General features: G+C 40.0%; 1 long non-coding RNA gene across 3 annotated transcripts in view; it reads right to left on the bottom strand.

Annotated features, from left to right (window-relative positions):
• Positions 1-20,463, bottom strand: part of LOC131825269 (uncharacterized) — a 91,710-nt gene that overhangs the window by 41,619 nt on the left and 29,628 nt on the right. The window contains exons 3-5 of one of the 3 annotated variants that reach the window (XR_009351185.1): positions 7,732-7,937; positions 7,477-7,563; positions 5,676-5,768 (exon numbers count right to left, since the gene is read on the bottom strand). This is a non-coding gene — a long non-coding RNA (uncharacterized LOC131825269). Of the gene's footprint in view, positions 1-5,675; positions 5,769-7,476; positions 7,564-7,731; positions 7,938-20,463 lie in introns of those variants that run through there. The other 2 variants (XR_009351183.1, XR_009351184.1) reach the window with 2 other exon arrangements.

Here is a 20,463-nt window from a genome sequence, read left to right as displayed (position 1 = left end):
AATCTAGCCTGGCACCTGTTTTTGTAAATAATCATTTTTTTTTTTTAAAGATTTTATTTATTTATTTATTTGACAGACAGAGATCACAAGTAGGCAGAGAGGCAGGCAGAGAGAAAGAGGAGGAAGCAGGCTCCCTGCTGAGCAGAGAGCCCGATGCGGGACTCGATCCCAGGACCCTGAGATCATGACCTGACCCGAAGGCAGCGGCTTAACCCACTGAGCCACCCAGGCACCCAGTAAATAATCTTTTATTGGAACACAACCAGCCGCATTCATTTGCCTGCCCCTGGCTGTTCTCACACTACAGTAGCAAAAGTGAGTAGCTCCAAGTAGACAGAGACCATATGCCTTCAAAGCCAGAAGTCTTTGCTATCTGGCCCTTTACAGAAAAAGGTTGCCAATCCCTGGACTAAGGAACATTTCCAGTGAAAATATTTATAAGTTTTCCTCTGACAGAGAAATATCACCTATACCTCCAGGGTCACCTCAAACCACATATGCTATGAGAATTTTGTCGTTTGCCTGTTTTTCTTTATTTCTAATCCATAACTGCAGGGTACAACATTTATGCTCTTTTTTCAATACCGTGTTTGGATTTCACTGGTTATTAAAGAGGCACTGTTGGGACCTAACAACGACAGACAGTCTTGTCGATAAAAGCCACTCTTTAATACATAATGAATCACCTCGCTACTTGTGTGAGGGTAACTGGCATGGAGAAGACTATGGGAATCTCTATTAATTTGTCATAATTCTCTCCAATTAACCTTTCCTCCATCTACTAAAATGAACCCCAGTTTCACCAACTTGTAACTTGTATTGCTGATAAGAAAAAGAAACAACTTTTCAGTTTCTCCAAGCTGTCTCGATAACTGTCGACAGTACAAAGTATGTATCTAATAAAATATTAACCCAGGAAAATACATTTTTAGGGGGAAAACAATCTCATTTCTTCCTACGAAAATAAAAAACAACACGCCTTAAAAACCTCATCACTGTTTTCAAATCCCACAAAAGTCACTTTAAGAATCTTGGGAATTTGATAATTCACGACTGTGGAAGAGCAACTGGCTTTTAACTGAAATCTGCCGCTTGTCTTTTAACTCTCGAGCCTGGCGAAGTTATTGAATTTAAAAGTACCAGCGCGCCCTCTTGTGGTGCATTGAAGTTACTATTCTTTTCTACCCTTCATTTAGAAGTTCAGCAGCAACCCGTTAAATTTTATGCGTAAGTCTCTTTACAAGAGACCACTCTATCTTAACATTTCACCTGTGATTGATTCCTATGGAACAATAAACAATAATACATGCTCACAGAATGAACTGCTAAAATTACACTGGGTTGTAATGAAATATGATTATCTCTGTTTGATACCCACCCTGAGTTCCCAAGAACAGAAATAAAACTATCACCCATTTTTGTCCATAGACTACTTCGTAGGAGAAACAAACATAAAACCTACAACTATCATGTTCTGGCATATCAGGTATTCTAAAGAATTTCTACCTACTCCACTTCCCAGTTGGAGGATGTGGCTGTATACATAAATGTAAATATTTTTATTAAAGGGCACATGAAGATTTCCATATATAGAAAAACAAAAAGGCTTTATGAAAGTCAAATCTACATCCCAATCTCTGGTTCTCTCCTTCCAAGGGGAGCTCTGGGTACCTGTTCTCGACTCTTGACTATGCATTCATTGGTTTTGGCTACACTGCAAGCTCCAAGGACCCCCCCCCCCATGTTATCTTTTGGCAATGGTGAGACAAACTATCCATAATGTCTCCTCTGGATGGCCTGAACTTTTTTTGTTGTTACTTTTTAAAATATGTACAAGTCCTACCACTTATCAGCATAACTGGAAACCCTTGAGCAAGTTATTTTCATGCTCTCGGCTTTACATCCTCATCTCTAAAATGGAGGTGTTAATACTGACAGTCTTCTATAGCTGCCATGAGGATTAAACACAGGATGAAAGTTAAGGTATCTGTTTTAGGGCTGGATGCATAAGGAGATTCGTAACTGTTACCATCAATATTACTATTAGGTTTCTGAACATTTCAACACTGATTTCTTAATATTCCCCTTCTCTTTTTAATCACTCTCCATTTTTCCGTATATTTTTGGTCTGTTCTATCAAATTTTTGTTTATATTTGCCTTTGTTTACTGTGTGGCAATGGAAAAGCTAAATTTAAAAGCAGGGGTTTGGGCACCTGGGCAGCTCAGTCGGTTAAGCGTCGGCCTTCGGCTCAGGTCATGATCCCAGAGTCCTGGGACTGAGCCCCGCATCAGGCTCCCGGCTCAGCAAGGAGTCTGCTTCTCCCTCTGTCCCTCACCCCGCTCAAGCTCTCTCTTTCTCAAATAAATAAATAAAATGTCTAAAACAAAAACAAGCAAACAAACAAGTAAATAAAAGTGTGGGTTCTTGAGGCACCTGGCTGGCTTAATCTGTTGAGCATACAACTCTTGATCTTGGAGTCTTGAGTTCAAGCCCCATGTTGGTGATAGAAATTACTTTAAAAAAAAAAGTGTAAGTCCTTGTTTCAGAACCCTGCATTTCAATAGATTTGCCAGCTGTCTCTAACACATGAAGACTGCCAAAACCTAGAAATGTGAATGTTGGAATATCTTGGTGCCACTCAGGTTTGAATCTTTGGACACTCTTTTTATCGGAGGGCTCAAATAGGACTTTTGACAAGATGCTTTAAGAGTATGGAGCACAATATAATGAAGTATTTACTGTTTGTTCTTTTCAGTGGTCAGGAGATTCTTTTTGTATTAATATGGAAGTTTCAAAGACTAGTTGTTTTTGTGGGGGAAAAAAATCTTCCCACATCATGGATCTGTCTACATTGGAAGAAGAATAAACATTGAATATGGCACATTACTGGACAGAAGAGAGGCTCCAACTATTGAGGGTTTTTTTTTTTTTTGTCCACAGCTTCATCAAACATCAGGAGTGACTCTCTAGGTCAACTCCAGCTGAAAAGTACTTATTTTAAAGATATTTATTTATTTGTTTATTTGAGAGACATACATAGAGAGAAAGAGTACAAGCAGGGGGAGCAGCAGGCAAAGGGAGAGGGAGAAGCAGACTCCTGCTGAGCAGGGAGCCTGATGCAGGACTTGATCCCAGGACCCTGAGATCATGACGTGAGCCAAAGGCAGACACTTACTGACTGAGCCACCCAGGAGTCCCCAGATAGTATTTAATAAGGCAGATTTTTACCTATGCCCTCCCTGGTATCTGCGATTGTTGTCTGTTACCAAGGAATTAAATATTGAGTTGCAAGGTATGATCACTATAGTAACCAGAAGGGCACTGGAACGTTGAAAACGCAGATGTTAAATTTAGATCAAAGTGAGTAAATGTCACATTATCAATCTTATTCCTGTAGGAGCTAATTTTCTTCAACAGATTTTCTTTATACATCACATGAAAGGCCCTTTTTTCTCCTTTGTGCCAATTTTCAAAACCATTTAAATTAACACTGTTTTTTTTTTTTTTTTTTTTTTGGTTTGTTTTCAGAAATCACTGGTTTGAGTTTTTCAAACTCTAACTTAAAATAACCATATCCCAATGCTATTTAGCTTTCAGTGGATGACAAACAATACAAACGCCTTATGCTTTCTGGATACACACTTTTAAATAATCCTTTTTTTTTTCTCTTTTACATCAGAAATGCACCATCTGACCTGCATTGTGACTGTTTGCTGTGAATCATTCAAGGCATTTTGTAGGGGGTTAGTGCTTTTTAAGGTGTTAACTTCCCTACCCACAAACAAACATCTTTCAAACTACCCAGATGAGATCAAACAATTGATGGCATTTATATTTTTCTAGGTGTTAGAAAGAAGTATTCAATCCCACAAAATTAAACGACTTTGAGGGGGAAAATGTGACATGTGGATGTTTGACATCAAAGACAGAAATATCTTCAGTCTCTATTCAGTGTTCCCAAACTCCAAGCTGCCTTTTTAATTTTTTTTTTTTAATTTTTTCTCCATTCTCTTTCCCTCCTGACTCTCTGAATTATAATTAGGAACTTGGAGGGTAGATTCGACCTTCCCTTTGTGCTCTTTTTTGATAATGTGCAAAGTCTAAGGGAGGATTGTTCTGCTTCTTCACAAATGACTGATTCTGTTTCTTTGGTGTTCCTGACGCAGATCTGTAGTGTTTTGGCAACTGTCTTATCAACAGTAAGCTCCTAAAGGACTGTGATCCACATACCGCAAAAATACATGTTAGTCACGTGTCTTCCTTGTCCATCACCTACTGTTGTCTAAATATAATGGATATTCCTGACCAGCTTTATAACACTTTCAGGAGAAGGAGGGCTTCCTTGGATCATGTCTCTGGAAGAGTCAGGTGAAGGGCTGTATTACGGAAGACTGCGTCTTGTTTCTAATTAGACACTCCCACCCCCCACCAATAGAGCAAGCATCTCCCATTGGTCAGCACTGAGGAGGAGGTGCACAGTCTCCACTGTTTCCATGGTTCAACATGATCAGCTGGATGCAGTCCATAATCAAATATATCCTCCCTTTCTTCTACCAAAAGTCCAAGAAGGAGGCACAGTTCATTACCAAAGAGAATCCTGCTACTAACTGGTCCAGACACCTAAACAGGTCAAAAGATGTTCGCAGGTGAAATATTTATTTTCCAACGAGCTGCCTGGGGGTCTTTACAGAGTTTTTCTTGAGTGGGAGCCTGGGAATCCCTTTCCTCTGCAATCTCCTTTCTCTCCCTCTTCCCCAATGATGCCTAACCTCCTCCATGAAATGCTGGCTACATCTTGAGAGTAAAGAAGGCAGTAAGATTCCTTCAGGTCATGATGACCATTTTTCCTAAACAACTCAATCTCCATCAGTCTCCCTTGTAAGAAGAGGCTGAGGCATTTCAGAATCTTTGGACTGGAGCATTTAAGATAAAAACAGACCCTGGGATGACTAGCTGGCTCCGTCAGTGGAACACGTGACTCTTGATCTCAGGGTTGTGGGTTTGTGTCCCACATTGGGTGTAGAGATTACTTAAAAATAAAATCTTAATGAGCACCTGGATGGCTCAGCCAGTTAAGCATCTGCCTTTGACTCCTTGATCAGTGTGGAGCTTATTTCTCCCTCTCCCTCCCTCACCCTCTCTCAAATAAATAAAATCTTTAAAATAAATAAATAAAATCTTCAAAATAAATAAATGAAATCTTAAAAAATAAAATAAAAACAAATGCTTTTTCTTACATTAACTTTTACAGCATCACATGTTTAATGTGCTTTAAGTTCCATTTGAGTCTCTATTACAAAAATCTCCTCATCAGAGATAAAGAAGAAAGATTATATACATATTATAATGTATACTCTGTGTGTGTGTGTGTGTGTGTGTGTGTATTCCCCAGTCAAAAAATCCAAACATAAATTAGTGCCTACTTTGAACCAGGAATTGTAGGGAATACAGAAATGAATAATTCATAGGCACAATCTTAGTGTCTGTGAATTTAGAAATTAACTAGGGGTGGGGTGAAGGTGGTAAATAAATACATAAAAAATTAATGGCAGTGCAGTCCTGTAAGAACTTGCATCTAGAGATGAGTACACCGTGGTCTTTACACTGAGGAACATCCACTCTGGTTAAGTGGGAGGAGACAGGCATAAGAACAGAAAAGAAAGCACCACATACCTTGGTTAATTTTCCTGGATTGAGTCTTTACAGAGCCCTTTCCAGAGCTGTGCCATTTTACACAGAGGTTCACATTCCACACCTGGTGCTTAACTACAATGAAACAGACACAGCCACAGAATGCCAAGAGTAGAGATGCCAAGACGAAGAGATGACACAGGTTCGAATAAAGTTCAAGATGCTAAGCTCACTGAAGGGTGTCTTAATTTGCTAGGGCTGCCATAACAAAGTACCACTGACAGAATGGCTTATACAACAGCAAGTTATTTCCTCCTCGTACTGGAGGCTGGAACTCTTAAGATCAAAGTGTTAGTGGGGTTGGTTCCTTCTAAAGGCTTTTCTCCTTGGCTTCTAGATGGCTGTCTTCCTCTGGTGTCTTCCCCTGATCCTCACTCCATGGGTGTCTGTCTTTGCACCTCCTCTTCTTATAAGGACACCACAAATGACCTCATTTTACCTTAATCATCTCTTTAAGGGTCATATCTCTAATTACTGTCACATTCTTAGGTACTAAAGGAGGGGGTAGGATTTCACAAAGATTCTCACCTTGATCAAACTTTGGTCATGCTTTTCTGAGCTCCCTTTTTCACTAGGCCTGACCTTGGGTTCCCATGTAGACTTCCTTGTAGACTATTTCTAGCAAGAATCCTGCTAAGTCAGTTTAACAAGAAACTCCCATATTTGATATCTGATCACCCTCAATATCTGATTGGGTACCTCATGATCTACCTTTCCCCAGATGATATCTAACCTCCCTCACCTAACTTGAGCAAGAATCCTATCAGGTTTTTTTTAGACAGAATCCTCCCTTACCTATAATGTTTCATCTTAGTAATTTTCTGTCCCTGGATCCCCAACCCTGGTTTGTGGCTACAAATTTCCATTTTTCTTTGTATTTGAATTTGAGTCCAATCTTTCTCCCCTACTATAGGCCCCTCCCCACCCACATTTTATGGGCCCCTATACCTATTTTGATAGTCCTCTGAATCAATTCTTAGTGTTTTTTTTTTTTTTTTAAGATTTTATTTATTTACTTGACAGAGACAGAGAGATCACAAGTAGTTAGAGAGGCAGGCAGAGAGAGAGAAAGAAGCAGGCTCCCCGCTGAGCAGAGAGCCTGATGCAGGGCTCAAACCCAGGACCCTGAGATCATGACCTGAGCCGAAGGCAGAGGCTTTAACCCACTGAGCCACCCAGGCGCCCCAATTCTTAGTGTTTCTTAATGAATGATTTGGATGAATAATTTTCTCTTCAACAGACTCCAACATATGAACTTTAAAGAGGACAAAATTTAGCCCATAACATAGGGTCTCAAAACTTTGGGGAAAGTATAGTAAGGAAGTTCCAGCTATGAACTCCTCCTTCAGGAAGGGGGGGAGGGAAGAAAGAAGAGGGAGAGAGAGAAGGGGAGAGAAGGAGAATAAGAGAAGGAAGGAGAAAGAGAGAGAGGTTTTTAGGTTTTTAGAGTTCTCTAGGACATCAGTTGGTGGGGACAACCTGAAGCTCTGCACTGGGGAGTAAGGAGGGGAGAATGGGACAAAATGATTGTCTTCCTGTGGGACCACATTTCTGTATGGTTTAAGAAAAATAAGCTCAAGGGAAAAATAAAGAAATGCTATGACATTCTGCCATATGTATCTCATGGTAATTTAGACTCCCATGACTATTCCACCACCAAAGAAGCATTTTTATAATTATTATCAGTTATTGATTCCCTACTAGTTTAGCCCAACAGAGAAGTTAAGGGCAAGAGCCCTTGAGCCAGACAACCTTGCATTTGAGTTCCAGCTCTACCACTTACCATGTGACCTTGAACAATTCACCTTCTTTGTGCTTCATTTATTCATCTGGAAAATTTGAATAATGATTGTGTCTTCCTCAGAGGTCTCTAGTGAGGGTTACATAAGATAGTGAAGATTATTGTTATTTATTATTGATATATCTCAGGGACTTTATAGAGTAGGTATTTAATATATTTTACCTATTTTAATCTTCTACAAAAATCCTATGAGGTATATATATCATCAGCCCCATAGCCTGCTGGTATCTCACTTACCCTGCCGTCACTGTAGACAATTTCCATGAGGAGATTCATGAAAGATTTGTTCCCTAAAATGGGTGGTAAAAGATGCTTCAAGATCAGTTCCTTCCTCTCTTCTTTGGATGGTACATTCTATTGAGTAACTTGCTCTTCTGGCACAGTTCCTATGACAACCTCTCTCTGGGATGTTTTTCTGCTCACCCATAGTACTTGTGGCTCTTCTTGTTACAAGAAAAAAAATAAAAGAAGAAGAAGAAAGAAAAGAAAAAAAAATCCATCAAATAAAGCCTAACATAAAGGTCTTTGTTAATGGGAAATCTCAGAAAGGAGCCATGATGCTACATCAACCGAAGGCAATAAATTGCTTTAACCTGTTTTTGTTTGTTATAAAGCCCACATGCACTCACTCTCTCCAGCACAATAATCGAGGACACATACAAATAGATCTCATAGTTACCAGTACAGAGGAAAGCAGTAGTAGTTTCACTTTGATGTTAGAGCTTTTAAGAGATCTTTTTCCTGATATTTCCTTTGGTTTTATTGTCTGTTGTAATTTGCTTTACAATACTGTGGTATACAAACAGTAGGAACTCTGTGCGAGAAATTTAATTCTAATCTACCTACACCCTAGGGCTCAATTAGCATATGATGTGGCCAAATAGAATTAACACCCTAAGAACTGGCCAGGTAGCATTCAAAGGTATTTTTGTCAAAATCAACTTCAAGGGTGCCTGGGTGGTTCAGTTGGTTAAAGGTCTGCCTTTGGTTCAGGTCATGATTTCATGACGTCAGGGTTCTGAGAGCGAGCCCAGTGTTGGGCTCCCATTCAGGGGGTCTGCTTCTCCCTCTTGCTCTCCCCTTATTCGTGCTCTCTCACTCAAATAAATACATAAAATCTTTAAATAAAAATCAACTTCAGGGCGCCTGGGTGGCTCAGTGGGTTAAGCCGCTGCCTTCGGCTCAGGTCATGATCTCAGGGTCCTGGGATCGAGGCCCGCATCGGGCTCTCTGCTCAGCAGGGAGCCTGCTTCCCTCTCTCTCTCTCTGCCTGCCTCTCCATCTACTTGTGATTTCTCTCTGTCAAATAAATAAATAAAATCTTAAAAAAAAAAAAAATCAACTTCAGAAGCTTTATTATTGAGTGTGTTAGAAAGAATTTCTGATTGGCAAAACTAATGGAGATTAAGTTATGTGATTGTTAGCATCTGGGCATCTCCATCATTGCAGAAACAACGTATATACAAGGATCTATTCAGGTCAGTAGTTCCTACCAGGGGGACAGTTCTTACCAGAGGAGCATCTGGTACTATACCTCTCCCATCAGCGGATGATCCTATCATCGGATCTGACCAAAAGGCCTGACCCTCCCTCCAGCAGAATATGCCTGTCTTCATCTTGGAGACAGCCTTTCATGAGGAGACTAGTCATTGCATCAGGGGTTGAGACTGGTAATATTCCAAGCATATACAGGCTGCATGATCAGTTTTGTGTCTGCTTGCCTGCAAATATTTGTTTAGAATAACGTGGTCTGAAATGTGCTTTTGCTACAACAGCCAGGTAAAAAGTGGTGTTTTGGAAACCCAGAGATGACACACCATGTAACTACTGATAAAGTTCAAAATTACCTGACATTCGTGGAACAGAAAACTGGGGTAAGTTGAGTCAAATTCTCATACTCTATTCTGTAACACATACCTCATAAGAATCCTGTTTATCTGAATTTCTTCCTGCCACACTGTTATTGGTCTTCATTCATGGGCTCACTGATCTTTATGCAAGTGTAGTCTGCTGGTCAGAATATCCAGGCCATGTGGGAATGCTCTTGCTTTCATAACCATCATTTAGGTACTAAGTCATAAATCCTCATGCTAGCTCCCAGATTTTTTTTCCCTTCTAAATAGACTTTATTTTTTGAACAGTTTCAGGTCCACAGCAGAAGTGAATGGAAGGTACTCAGATTTCCTTTACCCTCTCACATACACACACAGCCTCCCCCAGTATCAACATCTCCTGTCGGACTGGCCCATTCATTACAACTGGTGAACCTATATTTTTTTTTTAAAGATTTTATTTTTATTTATTTGAGAGAGAGCATGAGCGAGGAGAAGGACAGAGGGAGAAGCAGACTCTCCATGGAGCTGGGAGCCGAAGGTGGATTCGATCCCCGGACTCCGGGATCATGACCTGAGCCGAAGGCAGTCGTCCAACCAACTAAGCCACCCAGGAGTCCCTGGTGAACCTATACTGACACATCATTATCACCTAAAGTTCATAGTATACACCAGGGTTCACTCCTGGTGTCATATATTTATAATATTTTTAAAGTTGGCTCCCCACCTAACACAGAACCCAACTTCCGGCCTTGAACTCACAACCCCTAGTTCAAGACCCGGGCTGAGATCATGAGTCAGATTCTTAACTGGGTGGAATATATTCTATGGATTTTGACAAAGTATAACATGTATCCATCATTCCAGTATCAGACAGAGTAGTTTCAATCACCTAAAGATCCTCTGTGTTCTGCCTCTTTATCCTCCCTTTCCCTTACTCCCCAACAACCACTGATCTTTTTTTGTCTCGATAGTTTTGCCTTTTCCAAAATGGCTTATAGTAGGAATTACACAGTATGTAGCCTTCTCAGATTGACTTCTTTCACTTAATAGTATGCATTTAAGGTTCTTCCCTATCTCATCATAACTTGATAACGCATTCCCTTTTACTGCTGAATAATATTCCATTGGCTGGATGGACCACAGTTTGTTTATCCATTCACCTATGAATGGGCATCTTCGTTGCTTCCAGGTTTGGGCAATTATGAAGAAAGCTGCTACAAACATTCATGTGCAGGATTTTGTATAGACATAAATTTTCAACTCCTTTGGGGCACTACTATGGAGTGTTATTGCTGAATCTTATGGTTTTATAAGAAACCACCAAACTCTTCCAAAGTGGCTGTACCATTTTGCATTCCCAACAGCAGTGAGTGAGAGAGTTCCTGTTGCTCTAAAGTCTCACATTTGTTTGTTGTCAGGATTCTGGATTTTGGCCATTCTAATACATGTATAGTTATAGCTCATTAGTATTTTAATTTACATTTCCCTAATGATACATGAAGTAGAGCATCTTTTCATATACTTGTTTGCTAACTGGATATCTTCTTTGGTGAGATGTCTGTCAGGTCTTTTTAAATCAGGTTGTTCATGTTCTTACTGCTGAGTTTCAAAAGTTCATTGTATATTTCGGATAATAGCCATTCTTCAGACATATCTTTTATAAAGATTTTCCTCTAGTCTATGGCTTGTCTTGACATTCTCTTGACCAGAGTCATTTTTAATGTAGCAAAAACATGCACATTTGTTTGTGCATTGGATTTACTCACTCTTTCATTCATTCAACATGTATTTAATAAGCACTTGCTAAGTCTGAGGCACTGTGCCAGGGATGCAGAAGGCAGGGGTAACCAACACACAGGCATGGGGTTGCACTTGCCTCTAAGCTAAACTACTCACATGTTAAATCATATAACTTGTATTCACCTTTTGTGATTTATCCTCTAAAATATTGTGGAGCCTGTCCTCTCCTCTTTACTCCCACAGACTACCCTGATTATTCTCCTTATCATGGTAGATATTCACAACTAACTAGCCTCATTTTTCAATGAGAAAAATTCCTTCCAATTCCTCCTCTATGTACGTGACAATTATCCTTCTAAAATTTAAATAGAATCAGGTCATATTTTTTTATTTAAAAAGTATGTATGACCCACAGTTGGAATAGGCATCAGTTTCATTCCACAACACTGGAGTGTAAGAAACATCATTTCTCTTAACTTCTCTAGAATAGTCAAATTATGCTGAGTTCTATTCTACTTAGTTGGTGAGAAAGTCAAGTTCAGTCTTTTTATCAGGCTCATTCTTTCCACCAAGAAGCTTTTGAAGTTTACAAGGATCTCACACACTGCACTCAAGAATGGGCCCTCCGGTCTTAGTCTACAATGCTCATTACTGACCTTCCTCTTGACTGTATTCCGATGGTCCTACGAAAGTAGGTAATGTCAAGTCTAGCTCTTTAAAGAAGGAGTTTTTGTCCAGAAATATAGAAGCCTCTGAAATGGGGACACCTGGGCGGCTCAGTTGTTTAAGCGTCTGCCTTGAGCTCAGGTCATGATCTCAGGGTCCTGGGATTGAGCTGCCTCCCAACCCCTGCCCCTGTTCATGCTCATTCTCTCTCTCTCTCTCTCTCTCTCTCTCAAATAAATACATAAAATCTTAAAAACAAAGCAAAATATTTTAAAAAGGCTCTGAAACAAGAAAAATACAAAAGTTAATCACCTTCTCTGGTGGGAGAAAATAAAAATACATAAAACTAGAGAAACAAAACACTAGCTAATATTTCACATTATCCTGCCTCACAGAGAGAGTCCAAACCTAGGTCCAAAGTGTGACAATAAGAGACCTATCTGTACTACCTATCTGTACTACCTATCTGTACTACCCGATTTCACCTTCACCTTTCACCCGATTTCAAAGTGTGCTGGGGCAGGTTCACATCAGCTTACAAGCGCCAACTGTTAAATTTTCAGGAATGTTGTGAGCCAGTTGCATAACACAGCTATTATTTAAAATTATATTATATAAATCTCATTCCCTCTCCCCACCCACCTCCCTAAAGAGTCCTCCCGTCCCCATATGAGCTCCCAAAACACTTTGTTGTTTTTTTTTAATTTTTTTTAAAGATTTTGTTCATTTATTTGACAGAGACACAGCGAGAGAGGGAACACAAGCAGGGGGAAATGGGAGAGGGAGAAGCAGGCTTCCCGGCAGGCAGGGAGCCCAATGAGGGGCTCAATCCCAGGACCCTGGGATCATGACCTGAGCCGAAGGCAGATACCCAATGACTGAGCCACCCACATGCCCCCAAAACACTTTAAAACTACTTGTATTACAAGGAATCTGACATTGTTCTTAATTGTTGTTTTCAGTAAAATATCCTCAAGACTATGAGCTTGTCAATAAGATTTTTTTAAAGATTTTATTTATTTATTTGACAAAGACACAGGCAGAGAGGGAACACAAGCAGGAGGAGTTAGAGAGGGAGAAGTAGGCTTCCCAGGGGCCCCATGTGGGGCTCAATTCCAGGACCCTGAGATCATGACCTGAGTCGAAGGCAGACGCTTAATGACTGAGCCACCCAGGCGCCCCAGTAAGATTTTTTATTTGTATTTGTCTCTCTTGCTCCCAGTAGAGGGCCTGGCACATGGTAGGAAGTCAATAACTGTTGGGTGAGTGAGGGAGGGAATGGCTCAGAGGTTAAACCTATTGCCTTCCTGATTGTGTTGGGATCTGCCCTCTGTCCAGCAGCACTCAGTTTCCTAGATCAAGCCCTGCATGTACATGAGCCTGAGTCCCTCCATTCTTTCATCAGTCACTGAGATGCCTAAATTATAACCATTACCACTATTCCTGGGCACAACAGTCACCACAGGAAAAGATTGGTTTCCCTTCACAAGAGATGTGACTTTCATTCTCCAAGGCTATTACTCTGGGGGAGGGTTAAAGTTCAGAGGAAACACAAGTAGTAAAGAAACAAAGAAACTTTAACAGTTTCTCTGAGGTACAGAAAGCTGATTAGAAACACCTCATTCCTAGCTAAGGCCCTGTAGTCCACGAGCCTGAAGGAGAAAGTCCATCTGGCTGGTCGGTAAACCAATGCAGGGCTCTCTTCAGCCCAATCGACATTGTGGAGGCAGGAAGTGGATGTGGTAAAAATTACGGGCATGGCTGACGTGGTAACATTTTTGGGTGGGTTGACAGATGGACAAATGGGTCAGGAGGATTGCTCATTGCAGAGCTACACCTGGGAAAGATTCCTTTCATCCTTTAGAAAGAGTGTGATGAACGTTTTGGAAAGTTCATGACAGAAATGTGTCAAAGACCAAAAAAACAAAGATTGAAAATGATCCCTTTTGATTTCAGACTATGCAACCCCAAGTACAGAACTGCTTGACCTAATTTCTGATTCCACAAACAGCTTTGGGGAAATTGTCATTGCTTTGCCCTAGTCTTCCCAGAACAAGAACCAAACGTCCCTGAGGATACCAAATGACACACACACCCCGCAACCAAGCTGGCACTGGCAAATACGTAGGCTATTTGCAGAGAGTGTGCCGCCTCTGCTATGAGTGGGCAGTAAACTACCAGGGAGATTCATGCTGCCTGCCTGGAGACCGGGTTGCTAGGTGCCTCTGAAGTAGTGAGATCGAGAGGTGTACATTATTTCCCCCTCAGTTCTTATTTTACACTGTGACGGTTGTAGCCTGGAAACAGAAGCAAAGAATAGCGTCTATAGTGTTAGGAATAATGGCCAGTCAAGTGCCCTACGGGCAGAAGGAACAGGGCTGAGGCTTTTATCAGGAGTAGAAGAAATAACGTAATGAGATTTGGTTCCATCATAATTGCTTAAGCAGCCTGGGTGAGAACTAATTGTGAGTTCATCTGGTTCCAAAGAAACCCCACCTCTTCCCTTCTCCAGAATGGTACTAAAATATCAGCATTGCATCACGAGAAATCACTCCCATTGGTGGCCTTTCTTGAGAAGACCAGCATCCTCTGTCTCTCTGAAAGCCACTGGAATCTGTAGAGACCTAGGAATTTATATCTTTACAAGACAAATAAAATATTCTTGGCACTCACTTGTCACTTGAAAACTCAGAGTCCTTGCCCATTATTATATCATAGAGGAAGTGTTGTTTTAAAAATGTGGGAGTGATGAAATGCAGAGACGGAAATGAAGGGACAAGTTATAGGCTCTACATCACTACTCAGCCCTGTCATTCTTGGGCTCGCGAAGTCCTGGGTTTCAAAACCAGGCTGTTCGCTGATAATATCTTGACACTCCTGGGCTCTCTCATAAGGCTCCTGTGGCCCTAAAGAGACAAGTACTTTTGCTCAGAAAGTTGGTCACCTAATTCTCCACAGAACAGAGCTAGCACTGGAAGACATCAACTTGAATTACATGTTAGTAATCTACATTAGTAGTCTGAATTACAAAGCTAGATGAAAGCTAAGTAATGCTACTAGAATATGCTTATTTGTATTCTGTGTGAAATCTGAGAATGAGGTGAGTTGATATATAGTAGTAGAAAGAATATGGATTCAAATCATGGGTTCAAATCCAGACTTTGATGCTTATGAACAGCAGGCAAGTTACTTACTTTCTCTGAGGGTCAGATTCCACTGAGAAATTAGTTAAGAATATCAGTCCCCTTGCAGGATCTATGCAGGATGAAAAATAATATGAAAAGTACCTCTATGGCACTTGGAACAGAGGATGTACAATATAAATGGTAGCACATGTCACAGTCTGTCTCAAGGCAAAAGAGCTTAATCTGAGTGGCTTCCTGTGTACGACACTGTGGAAGTTACAAAGACATATCAAGTGTGACTCTTGTCTTCTGAACTAATAACTATTAATAATTTAGTTAGATGGGGAGGGAACTGAGGGCAGAGGGGGGAGTATGGACCGTCTGAAGCAAGCAGCAATCAAACATTACAGAATGAGAGTCTTAACTGCACAGTACAAATCTGAGGCAGAGTAAGAGTTTATGAAAAAGGGAGAAGAATGTGGGTGGGGCGATAGCTTTAATGACTGAACAGAAAAACAAACACAAGCATGATTTGACAACCACTAAGATTTACACAGAAATCAAACTGTAGACTTAACAAAAGCAGAAGACCAACCCACTGAGAAGAGGTTCGATTTAGCACCCAAAGGACATGCTAGCAAAACCAGCCAGCTCTGGCTGCTAATGCCCCAAGGTCACCGTCTTGAAGAAGACTGGAGTACTTTGAAAGTTCTAAGCATGGACCTTGACTGGCCTCACCTATGGCGGATAGGAGATGTGTGACCATCTTTATTTTTCAAGAAAAGTCAGGTTACAGTTAGAAAATGAGCAGAAATAAATCATCAAACTCTATAAATGATCCAACCAAAGTGAAGTTTAAAATGTATGACTTTATTCGTTAAATGGCTTACTCTACTGAACTCCTCTTGTCATATATTCTTTTAAATATATGTTGGGCTTATGCCCAACTCCAAAAAATGGATAAACAATAAATAGTACTTTATTTTTTGAAAATCATGGTAATCTAAATCGGCAACCCCCCAAAAAATCTAACCATCAATATTGATCCACCCCCCCACAGTGGGACAAGGAAAGAAAACAGAATAGAGCTAATTAGGTTATACCCATGCTTTATATTTTATATGGATTTGCCTAAATAACATATGAACTTGAATATAAATGATGCTTTCTCCAAAAATTATTCCAAAGAAATAAAAGGAATTGCCTTTTAATAGTCTTTACAAATTCTTTCCTGTTCAATTCAAAAAGCTAATTGCATATTTTGAATAGATGGTATAGTTTTTCCCAATTTTTTTCTTAGAGATAAAAATCTACCTAATATTTCATCCCGTACAAAGTCTCTCTTGTTATGGAAGGCCTATTCAATTATCCTGATTCAGTCTCAATCAGTGGAAGCTAAAATGCTTGTAGAAGTCAGCTAATGGAGTTGATTTAAAAAAAAAAAAAGAAGAAGGCAAAAATATTTTCTAAATTTGAAATTATTCCAGGAGGTATGAATTCTAGGTAATCCTTTCCTCCAAATTCACATGTTGAAATCCCAACCCTCCAAGTGATGATGTTTGGAGGTGTGACATTTTGGAGGTGATTGGGTCATGCATGAGAGTAAAGCCTTTTGTCAGCAGGTTTAGTGTTCTCACCAAACACCAAATCTGCGATCACCTTGATCTTGGGCTTCCCAACCTCCAGAACAACAAGAAATATATGTTGGTTGTTTAAGCCAGTCTACAGCACTTTTGTTATAGCAGCCTGAATAGACAAAGATAACCCACATATGAAATAAACCAGCTGTGGAATAGACATGATGACTGAACATATACATTTGTTTATACTTTTCAGAAACCCCACTAAAGCATGGTAAATAACCCTTTTTTTCAAAACATTAAACCATAAAGACAAAGAATGAGGAAAGACAGGACATCAAATATTAATGAAAGGTAACCGAGGTACCAGATCTGAGAGTGCTGGGTCCCAAGATGGTGGCAGGAAAGCAAAGCAGCATTGGGGCACCTGGCTGGCTCAGTCAGAAGAGCATGGGACTCTTGATCTTGGGGTTATGAGTTTGAACCTCACAGAGGATGTAGAGATTACTTAAATAAATAAAACTTTTTTTAAAAAAAGCTGACAAGCATTGATTACAAACAAGTTTTGGAAACTGATGGCACTGGACAGCTCTGAAAGTAGGACTGAAGGTAGAATAAATAAATAAGACACAGAGCCTCAAAAGCCCAACTTGGGGGTGCCTGGATGGCCAGTTGGTTAAGTGTCTGATTCTTGGTTTTAGCTCAGGTCACAATTTCAAGGTTGTGAGATGAGTCTTGCATCAGGCTTGGTGCTCGGCGTGGAGTCTGAGATACTCTCTCTCTCTCTCTTTCTCCTTCTGCCCCTCCCCAACCCTGCTCATGCTCTCTCTCTCAAATAAACAAATAATTTTTTTTTATTTTTTAAATCCCCTATTTACCCAAAACAAATACAAAGCCTAGAAGTTTATTTTCTAACAAAACTAAACCAGAGAATCCTGGGAGACTTGGAGGAGGGGTGCTGCAATACTAAATAGAAAATTAAGAACAGGTGGATGCTGGCATATTGGGAATAAAACTTCATCCCTGCCCCTAGTCCTCTATCCCTGCCTGTCTTGCTCTCAGAATGGTAGCAGTCAAAGCTGAACCTTCCAGGAAAAAGTTCAAAGCTCTTTCTTCAGTGAATCCAACCAAATTCACTAAGGTATAAAATGAAAGAGAAACCATAGGCCGGTATAGTCCAATATAGTAGCCACTAGCCACTTGTAATGATTTACATTAAAACTTTGATTAATTAAATTAAGTAAAATTTAAGCATCAGTTCCTCCACTGCACTAGCCACATCTCATGCAATGGTGGTTAGTGGTTAGGATATGGACACTGTACCAGCAGAACACGTCTATCATCGAATAAAATTATATTAGATAGCACTCTTCTATATAGATCTCCCTAAAGCAAAGCCAACAATCTCCACTACATTCTAAGTGTGCCACACTCTTAAATATATGCAAACACAAAAGACCACTAGATACCTAAGACATCTTTAATAGAAAGAAGAGTCACAGTATAAGCAAACTGGAAGAACAAGATGATTCAGAGAGAAGAGAACATTTTATTACTAATATCTTCCTGGAGAGAAGAAAAGATACTATTTCAATGAAACAAGTATAGCCTGTTTAAAAAAAAAAATCCGTAAATACATATAAGAATCTAGAAATTTAAAAAATACAATGGTATACCTGAAAAACTCAATAAAAATATTAGAAGATAACACTGGAGAAATCTCTCAGAAAGCAGAGCCAAAAAAAGATTAAAAATGGAAAAGGGGAGGAAAAAATGAGAAAATTAGAGGACAAGTTCACAAGTTCAACATTCAGATGAAAGGAGTTCCCAAGAAACAGGACAGAGAAAATGAGGGGAGAAAGTTACTTATGAAACATTTCAAGTGTATTTCCCAGAACAGAGTGACCTAAGTATCCAGACTAAAAGAGAACCCCGAGTACCCAGGCAATGGCTGAGAATAAACCACACCAAAGTCATGTCATTGTGAAATCTTAAAACACTGGGACAAAAGCAAGCTTCTGGGTGGGGGTTGGGGGGCCGATGTTCACCTAAAAAGATGGAGAATGTGAATAGCTTTGGATTTTTCAACAGCACACTGGAAGTAGAAGAGCAACACCTTAAAAATCCTGGGGGAAAATATTTCTCAACGTAGATGTCCCTATTCAGCCAAACTATCAATTAAATGTGAGGGAGCATAAGGACATTTTCGGATATTCAGGGTATCAAAAATTTTACATCCCCTGTATCCTCTCTCAGACAGCCACTTAAAGGCCATGTTTTACGGTGGGTAAAGCAGGTATGGCCAGGTGCCTCAGTCAGTTAAGTGCCTGCCTTGGCTCAAGTCATGATCCCAGGGCCTGGGATCAAGTCCTACATCAGGCTACTTGCGGAGTGGGAAGCCCAATTCTCCCTCTGCCTGCTGCTTTCTCCCTCTCTCTCTCTCCCCCTGACAAAAAAATAAATAAATAATCTTTTTAAAAAAGGTGATGCTTCACAGTGGGCAAATCCAAAACAAGGAAGACACGAAACACTGGAGACAGGAATTCTATAGGAGAGAGAGGTCGAAGGAACTATAGAAAGGGAGCCTGGGTGGCTCAGTCAGTTAAGCAGCTGCCTTTGGCCTAGGTCCTGGGATCAAGTCCCGAGTCCCACATAGGGCTCCCTGCTCAGTGGGGAGTCTGTTTCTCCCTTCCTCCTCTGCTCTGTCAAATAAATAAAATTAAAAAAAAATATATAGAACCCTGGTCAAGATAAATTTTGGAGTCAGAAGTGTGGGGATGCCCTGAGAATAGCCATTCTAGATTAGGGCAGGTTAGGGTGCTTCAGGGATATGCAGTGCCAGAATATCTCGTGTCTCAACATTCCAAGAGATTTAAGCAACTGGCAGATAGTTTTTCTTAAGATTTTATTTATTTATTTTAAAGAGAGAGAAAGGGAGACAGAGTGAGAGATCAAGTATAAGCAGGAGTGGGGAGAAAGGGTTGGGGGTCAAGACAGGGGGAGAGGGAGAGAGAAAATCCCAAGCAGACTCCATATTGGGGCTGGGGGCAAAGCCCCATGCAGAGCTCGATCCTATAACACTGAGATCATGACCTAAGCCAAAATGAAGAGTTGGATGCTTAACTGACTGAGCCACCCAGGCCCCCAAAGCAACTGGCTGATAGTTTCAATTAGAAATACAGAGAGAACAAATTTTTTAAAAATTTGAGGACAATTATTTGATCCAGGGAAAACACAATTGTGAGGGGGAGGAATAATCATACTTGTATAAAGCATTGCATTCTACAAGGTTAGGATATGGGACATAGCTGTGAATGGCATTATCATCATCATCATAATGCAATAATTTTGCTCTAACCTAAACTATGAAATATAGTAGACAGATGGAGAGAAAAAAAATAAAGGCCTGTGATAGAGTGGGGTATAGACATGAAGACTAAAGAAAAATCACCATTATCCAAAATGGGATATACTAATAGATAATGACTGAAATTAAAAAATCTCAAGAATAAAAATACTGACAAACAGGAAGGTCCATCATACACCAAAGAAAAGATAAAGTAAAATAAAAGAGCTGAAAGTGTTTGCTTCTGGGTAAAAGGAAATAGATGAGAAAGACCAAGGGCTGTTTTTTATTCTTCGTGATGGTGGTTTGTATTACCGTGTTGACTTATTTTATTATTTAAACTTTGTGCACTTGTTAACTTTGATTTTTTAAAAATTGAGGGGGAAATGCCTCATGGGAAAAAAATCCAAACTTGCTGTCCAAAATATTACATGAATAACTATTTGTATCTTGGAGAAAATCCCAAACGATAGCATCAGACTCAAATTCCCTTCATGGCTCAGGTTACCACCTTTCCTTCTAAGCTTCCCATAGGTTTCAGTTCTACACCATAATTCCTGCCTCCAAACTCTTCTATTCAATTTCTCTATGCTTCTCCCCATGTTTGTTTAGAGATTAGAGATATAAACCTGGGATTTCTAGATAGTCCTACATACTTAATCTGCCCCTCTAATTAT

Source organism: Mustela lutreola, chromosome 2 (genome assembly GCF_030435805.1).
Source record: "Mustela lutreola isolate mMusLut2 chromosome 2, mMusLut2.pri, whole genome shotgun sequence".
NCBI classification, from domain to species: Eukaryota; Metazoa; Chordata; class Mammalia; order Carnivora; family Mustelidae; genus Mustela; species Mustela lutreola.
Note: the sequence above shows the minus strand (reverse complement) of the source record. Positions and strands in the feature narration are given on the sequence as shown.